Source organism: Miscanthus floridulus, chromosome 17, assembly GCF_019320115.1.
Source record: "Miscanthus floridulus cultivar M001 chromosome 17, ASM1932011v1, whole genome shotgun sequence".
Lineage (NCBI taxonomy): Eukaryota > Viridiplantae > Streptophyta > Magnoliopsida > Poales > Poaceae > Miscanthus > Miscanthus floridulus.
This window is the reverse complement of record NC_089596.1, coordinates 74457260-74464669: the sequence shown is the minus strand read 5'-3', so window position 1 is coordinate 74464669 and position 7410 is coordinate 74457260.

Below are 7410 nucleotides of genomic sequence, written 5' to 3'. Positions count from 1 at the left end.
TCAGCTTGCTGTCCCTCCGGAGTCTGCTCTGCTGACGGTGCCTATTGCTGTGACTCCCCCTGAGGATGACCCTCATCACTGGCAACACGCTGTCCTCCAATCATGAGAGTCCTAGCTGGACCACCATGAAGGCGCTCAACCTGCTCAAGTGTAGCCCTCACTTATGGTGAAAACTGATCTACAATCTAGACTCCAGTGCGAGCACCTCCTCTCTCAGCACGCTCTGTAGCCTCTGCAACTGCAGCTGCTCTAGCTGTATCTGCATATGGATACTTGCTCTTCCTTATTGCCATCTTCTTTGTCGCCTTGCCTTTTGGATCTACAGGCAAGCGAGGCAGACATCTTGGATCCTCATCTCTTGGACCACCTCCAGCGTTCTTCACATGAGCCATCTGAACGATCTGAAGAGAACAACTACCGCTGATAAGAAACAACTGCTAACTGTCACTTCCGAGGCTTGGCCTCGATCTGTACTCATGAGCTTGGCCCCAAGTTGACTGACAACTACAAATATGACCTCAACGGCACTGACTCGCTGCATGATAGAACAGATAGGATATACAAATAATTTTAATTATCCATATAGAGATATGAAACCCTAATAGAGCAAGCAATTGGGTACGAAATTGAATCGAAGGCTTGCTACCTGACGAATCGGCGATCCAAAGAGAAAAGAAGCAATACACGAGGAACCACCGAATCAGCAATGAGAGGCTAGGGTTCACAATGCGCTATTCGATGTGGATCAGCACTACAATGTGATGAATCGAACGACTAGGGTTTGTAGTGGAGGCACTGGCGTGGAGCAATGTCATGGTGGCAGAGGCCCCTAGGGTCTAGGCGACACGAGCGCTCTGGTAGGGCACGACGGTGGCGTGAGCACGACGGTGTTGCTCGGTGGCGCCCGGGCGACATGGCTAGAGTAGCAGCATAGGCGAAGGCACACGGCATAGGGAGGGCGCGGTGCGGGCGCGGCTGCGCGAGTGACGCGGTCGACGGCGCGCGGAGCGCTGGTGTGTGGGAGCAGGCAGAGGCGCGCGGCGTGGAGGCTCAACGAGCAGCGACACAGGCGGCGCTGGTGCGGGAGCAAGGTGCGGCAGTGAGACGATGTGTGGTACAGCACGTGGCTTATATGGGGTCCCCAGTGGAGTAGAAAAGGAAATAGAGAAAGAATCCGAGTCCCGCACGTTTTCTACAGACCAAAAGCTCCAGTGGCAGCGACCGGACGCTGCCACCCAGTGTTCGGTCAATTTTAGAGAGGTCCAAATCCCCTGGAATCATGACCGGACGCGTCCAGTGGACACCGACCGGATGTAGCCAGAGTCTGGTGCAAGCTGTCTCCTTCGTCTTCGATCAACCGAACACTGGACCACCATCTGACCGGACACTGGGAGAACACTACTTTAGCGTTCGGTCGCTCCTTCACAGCAGGTTCACCTCCTGTGAACTGACCGGACGCTAGACATCAAAGTTCGGTGCTTGGTGTATGCTTAAGATACCTAAGGATTCTTTTAACAGCAATCAAATGAGTTTCCTTAGGATTAGCTTAAAATCTAGCACACATACACACACTAAACATGATGTTGGGCCTAGACGCAGTTAAATATAACAAGCTATCAATTATAGAACGGTAGAGAGTTTGATCAACCATGTTACCTCCCTCATCTAGGTCGAGATGTCCATTAGTTGGCATTGGTGTCTTGATTGGCTTACATTTATCCATCTTGAATCTTTTGAGAAGATCATTAATATATTTCTCTTGAGAGATGAAAATCTCTTCTCTCATTTGCTTAACTTGAAAACCAAGAAAGAATGTAAGCTCTCCAATCATTGACATCCAATTTGATGATCCAAAGATGAAATCATCAACATACACTTAACAAATAAAGATATGTCCATCAAGCTTTTTGGTGAATAGTGTGGTGTCGACCTTCCTAATGGTAAAGCCCTTCTCAATAAAGAAGCCCTAAAGGTGCTCATACCAAGCTCTTGGGGCTTACTTAAGCCCATATAATGCCTTGCACAACCTATAAACATGATTAGGATATCTAGGGTCTTCAAACCTAGGAGGTTGATCAACATAGACTAGTTCATTAATAAAGTCATTTAAAAATGCACTTTTCACATCCATTTGATAAAGTTTCATTTCATGATGTGATGCATATGCAAGGAGGATACGGATGGCTTCTAATCTTGCAACCGGTGCAAAGGTCTCTCCAAAATCCAAACCTTCAACTTGAGAGAACCCCTTTGCCACTAGTCTTGCCTTATTCCTCACAACAACGCCTTGATCATCTTGCTTGTTTTGAAATACCCACTTTGTTCCAATAACTCTTGCACCTTTTGGCCTCTCTTCAAGAGTCCAAACTTTATTGCGGGTGAAGTTGTTCAACTCTTTATGCATTGCATTTATCTAATCTGGATCTTGAAGTGCTTCTTCTACCTTAATAGGCTCAAAGCAAGAGACAAAAGAGTGATGAGCAATAAATGAAGCAAGTTTTTTTGTGAACGAGTCATTACACCATTTGATGAACTCCCTATGATGAGATCTTATGGATAATCTTATAGTAGAGGTGTATTTCTTCTATTGACCACTTGAGGAGGAGGTTGTGGAGCATCAATATCTTGTGCTTGTACTACCATTTGCTCATGGGAGACATGAGTGTCTTCATTTTATACTCTCCCATCTTTTCACCATCTTGTGGCACACTTAATGAAGAAGGTGGATCAATCACTTGTACATCATCTTTAGGCTTGATGTCTCCAACCAGAATGTTCTTCATAGCCTCCCTTAATGGTTCATCACCTACATCATCAAGATTCTCATGTGCTCCTTGGGAGCCATTAGATTCATCAAATTCCACATCATATGTTTCTTAAACCAAGCCGGTGGCATGATTAAATACTCTATATGCTTTGGACTTTGATAAGTAACCAACAAGAAAATCGATATCACAACGTCTTTAAAACTTCCCTAGGTGTTGCCGCTTCTTGTAGATGTTGCATTTGCAACCAAACACCCTAAAGAAGGAGATGTCTGGCTTCTTCCCATTGAGCAACTCATAAGGTGTCTTGCCAAGAAACTTTTGAATGAATAGGTGGTTGGATGCATAGCATGCGATGTTTATAGCTTCCGCCCATAGAGCTTTAGGAGTGTTGTACTCATCAAGCAAGTTCTTGCAAGAGTGATCAATGTTCGATTCTTCCTCTCAACTACACCATTTTGTTGAGGAGTATATGTTGCGGAGACCTCATGTTTTATTCCAACTTCATCACAATAGGCCTCAATATTTGGGTTGTCAAATTCCTTCCCATTATCACTTCTTATCTTCTTGAGCTTCACTTCAAATTCATTTGTTTGGGATTCAGCGTATGCAGAACTCGACGGTAAACACAAGAGACAGTCGATTTATCCTGGTTTGGGCCCTCGACCATGATCGAGTAATAGCCATATGTCCAGTCGGCGTTAGCCTTTACATTGGATTGATGGTTAAGTGTTCTCTCTCCTTCCTCCAGGAACCCCACCCTCCTTTATATAGTCAGGAGGCCAGAGTCCTAGTCGGTTTACAATGAGAGTTCCTAGTAGGATTATAGAATAATACTACTACTAAGTTTATATGGAAAGAATCCTAGTTAGACTAGATCTTCTCCCTTCCTTGAGGGATATCCTATGGGTCCCGCATTGACAAGCCCCCGAGCACTTCATGGTTGAGCTCTAGAAGCCTCGTCTCGTTCCTTTAGGTCTTGCCGAGTAGGAACAAGCATCGTTCGAGTGCTTACTTGAGTGAAACCATGTAGCGCTTCATGAGATCTTTGGGTGGTGTGTACTTTTATTGAAAAAAGTACTCCATCTGGGTGTAGCCCCTGAGCCTCTCGCTATTTGGAACAAGGAGCTAGAGGGCCTTGTCTTGAAATTGCTCTGATTCTTCGTCGTAGGGCCCCCAAGCATATACCCAGGTTCTTTATCAAGAACTCGGATATAGCTTGGTCTATTTCTTTTATCGTGAGGCCTTGAAGTGGTCTGTCTTGAAGAAGTCTTCTTGGTGACGTGCGCTTTTTTGAAGAAAAAAGTGCACTCACTGAGTGTAGCCCCTGAGTCTCTTGCTATTTGGAACAAAAAGTTGAAAGGTCTTGAATCTTATGTTGTTTAAAAACTCCTGTCTTGAAGAAGTCTTCTGAGTGATGTGCGCTTTTTTGAAGAAAAAGTGCACTCACTGAGTGTAGCCCCCGAGCCTCTTGCTATTTGGAACAAAGAGTTGGAGGGTCTTAAATCTGAGTTGTTCAAAGAACTGAAAATCTCTCCTGTTGCAGCCTCCGAGCATATATTTGGGTTCTTTTATTCAAAAAGAACTCGGATACAAGGTCTTGACATATTCTCTAGTAGTCTGCTGTTGTCAGATGTAGTTGTATGGTGGTGGTTGAGAGTAAATGTTGTTTGTTCACGAGTTGTACTAGGAGGAACAGGCTCTCCATGCCCGGGTGGTTGAGGCATAAGAGTGGAGGGATACTACTGTCTGAGAGGCCTTGAAGAATGTGGAGGCTATGAAGAAAGAGTGCAATGGTATTGCAGGTTCTTTTTTGTTTCCTTTTGTATTCAAATTTCCCTTTCCGCTGACTTGTTTTTTGGTGCCTGGTCTAGCTCTCTGAGTTGAAAAGCAGAAGCTCTCAGAGGGTATTGAGGAAATGAAGATACTTGTTCGCAATAATCACAACAGGGCTGAGGAGGTAATTACTCATGCTGAAGAAGAACTCACGCTTGTCAAGTTGATTAGGCATGGAGCTAACAGGGATCTTATGCAGGTCCAAAAAACTATTGAAGTCTTGACTGGTAAGTTGGCGACGGCTACTAAGAACTGGAATGCTTCGTGGAAATCATTTCGGTCAGTAGCTGACCTTCTCCGGACTCTAATAGATGATGGTCAATCTTAGGCTCAATTTATTCCCCAAGTTCTGACCCATTTCTAGGAGTTCATGAAGAGGTGCGCCCAACTATGTACTAGAAATGTTCTTGCCTAGGTCTAGGTTCTTGCTCTGGAGGTCCCTTTGTCCAAGATTGCAGAGGAAGCCGAGAGTCAAGAATATCTGGATGCCGTTGAAAAGGTGGAGCCTGAGGTCGAAGATTTAGCCAGGAGGATTGTGGATAATCTTAATATTGATATTTCTTCTCCTGTTGACGATGCTTGATGTAATTGACCTTTGTACTTAAGTTGTTTTCTGTCTAGAGAAATGAAGAGAACGCCTACACCGGCTCCGCCTAGCTTGAGTGATCCATCAAAGTACATCTTACAATGGTCAAGGATGGTATTTGATATAGGTTGTTGAATTTCTATCCACTCGGCAACAAAATCAGTAAGGGCTTGAGATTTAATTGCCTTCCATGGGGTGAAATCGATATTGAGAGCATCAAGTTCAACTGCCCACTTAGATATGCACCATGTTGCGTCTCTATTGTGTAGGATGTCTACGAGTGGGAAATCTATCACCACGGTAATCTTGTGGCTTTCAAAATAGTGGCGAAGCTTGCGTGAAGTGAACAGGAGGGCGTAGAGTAGTTTTTGCACATGCGGGTATCGGATTTTTGATTCTGACAGTACTTTGCTGATGTAGTATATGGGGCATTATACTTTATATATGTGCCCTTCTTCTTCTCTTTCTACGACTATCACTGTGCTGATCACAGTAGAAGTTGCCGCAATGTACAACATCATGTCTTCGTTATTTGTTTGGAGGTGTGAGAACAAGCGAGGAGGTGAGGTATGCCTTAAGTCTTTTGAAAGCATCGTTGGCTTCTTCTGTCCACTCAAACTTGTCTGTCTTCTTTAGTAGTTTAAAGAAAGGTAACCCCTTTTCACCGAGTCTTGATATGAAACAATTGAGGGCCGCCATGCAGCCTGTTAGTTTCTGCACATCTTTGATACTTCGAGGAGGGCCCATCTCTGTTATGGCTCGAATTTGCTTAGCGTTGGCTTCAATTCCATGATGACTGACCAAGAATCCGAGTAGTTGTCCTGAAGGAACTCCGAATACACACTTGTTTGGGTTCAATTTCCACCTCCACCTTTTTAGGTTTTCGAAGGTTTGCTTTAAGTCTTCAATTAGTGTGTTCGGGTTCTTTGTTTTTACTACTATGTCATCCACGTATGCCTCTACGTTTTCGCCAATCTGTTCACCAAGGCATGTTTGGATAGCTCTTTGGTAAGTGGCACCAGCATTCTTGAGTCCAAACGACATGGTCTTATAGCAGTAGGCACCAAATGGAGTGATGAAAGATGTCTTGGTCTGGTCTTGTTCCTTTAATGTGATCTGGTGATATCCTGAATAGCAATCAAGAAAGGATAATAGGGCAGATCCTACTGTTGAATCAACTATCTAATCAATGCGTGGTAGCCCGAATGGATCTTTCGGGTAGTGTTTGTTGAGATCTGTGCAGTCGACGCACATGCGCCACTCGTCCGTATTCTTTTTTTGTACTAGAACTGGGTTTGCTAGCCAATCTGGATGAAGGATTTCTCTAATGAATTTGGCTGCCATTAGCTTTGTGATTTCTTTTTTAATTGCTGCCTTCTTATCAGGTGAGAATCATCGTAGCCGTTGCTTCATAGGCTTGGAGCCTTCATTGATATCGATTCTATGCTCAGCCAACTCTCTTGGGACACCTGGCATGTCGGCTGGCTTCCAAGCAAAGATATCTTTGTTGTCCCAAAGAAAGTTGGTGAGCACGAGTTCCTATTTTGCCGAGAGGTGGGCACTGATGGTTGTCGTTTTGGAGGGATCACCGGTGCCCAGGTCGATTTGCTTGACGTCGGCTTCTTTTGGTGTTGTGAGCATGTTGGGCTTTTTAGTCGGTATTTCTAGTTCTTCTGGGCTCATTTCTGCGGCAATAGTGGCTATTTCTTTTCTACCATTGGTGGCTTGTGCTTTGGCTGCAATTTAGATTGCCTGAACGTCATAGTCAAAAGCGCGCTTCAAATCACTTCGAAGGGAAACGACACCGTTAGGCCGTGCCATCTTAAGCAATAGGTACGGGTAATGCGGTATTGCCATGAATTTTGCTAGTGTTGTGCGCCCGAGGATTGCGTGATATGATGAATCAAAGTCTGCAACTTCAAACTTGATGAACTTTGTATGGTAGTTTGAGGGGGTTTCAAAAGTAACCAATAGAGTGATTTGTCCAAGTGGCATGGCTGTCTTGCCATGTACTATCCCATAAAAAGGGGTGCTCGTTGGTGTAATCATCCCGGCAAGTTGTAGTCCCATCTTCCTTAGCGTTTCTGAAAAAATAACGTTGAGTCCGGCTCCCCCATTGATTAGTACTTTTATGACAGTCATACCGGCGATAGTTGGATCTAGAACCAGTGGGTAATGGCCTGCATTTCCTATGCTAGTCCATTGGTCTTCTCTTGAAAACTA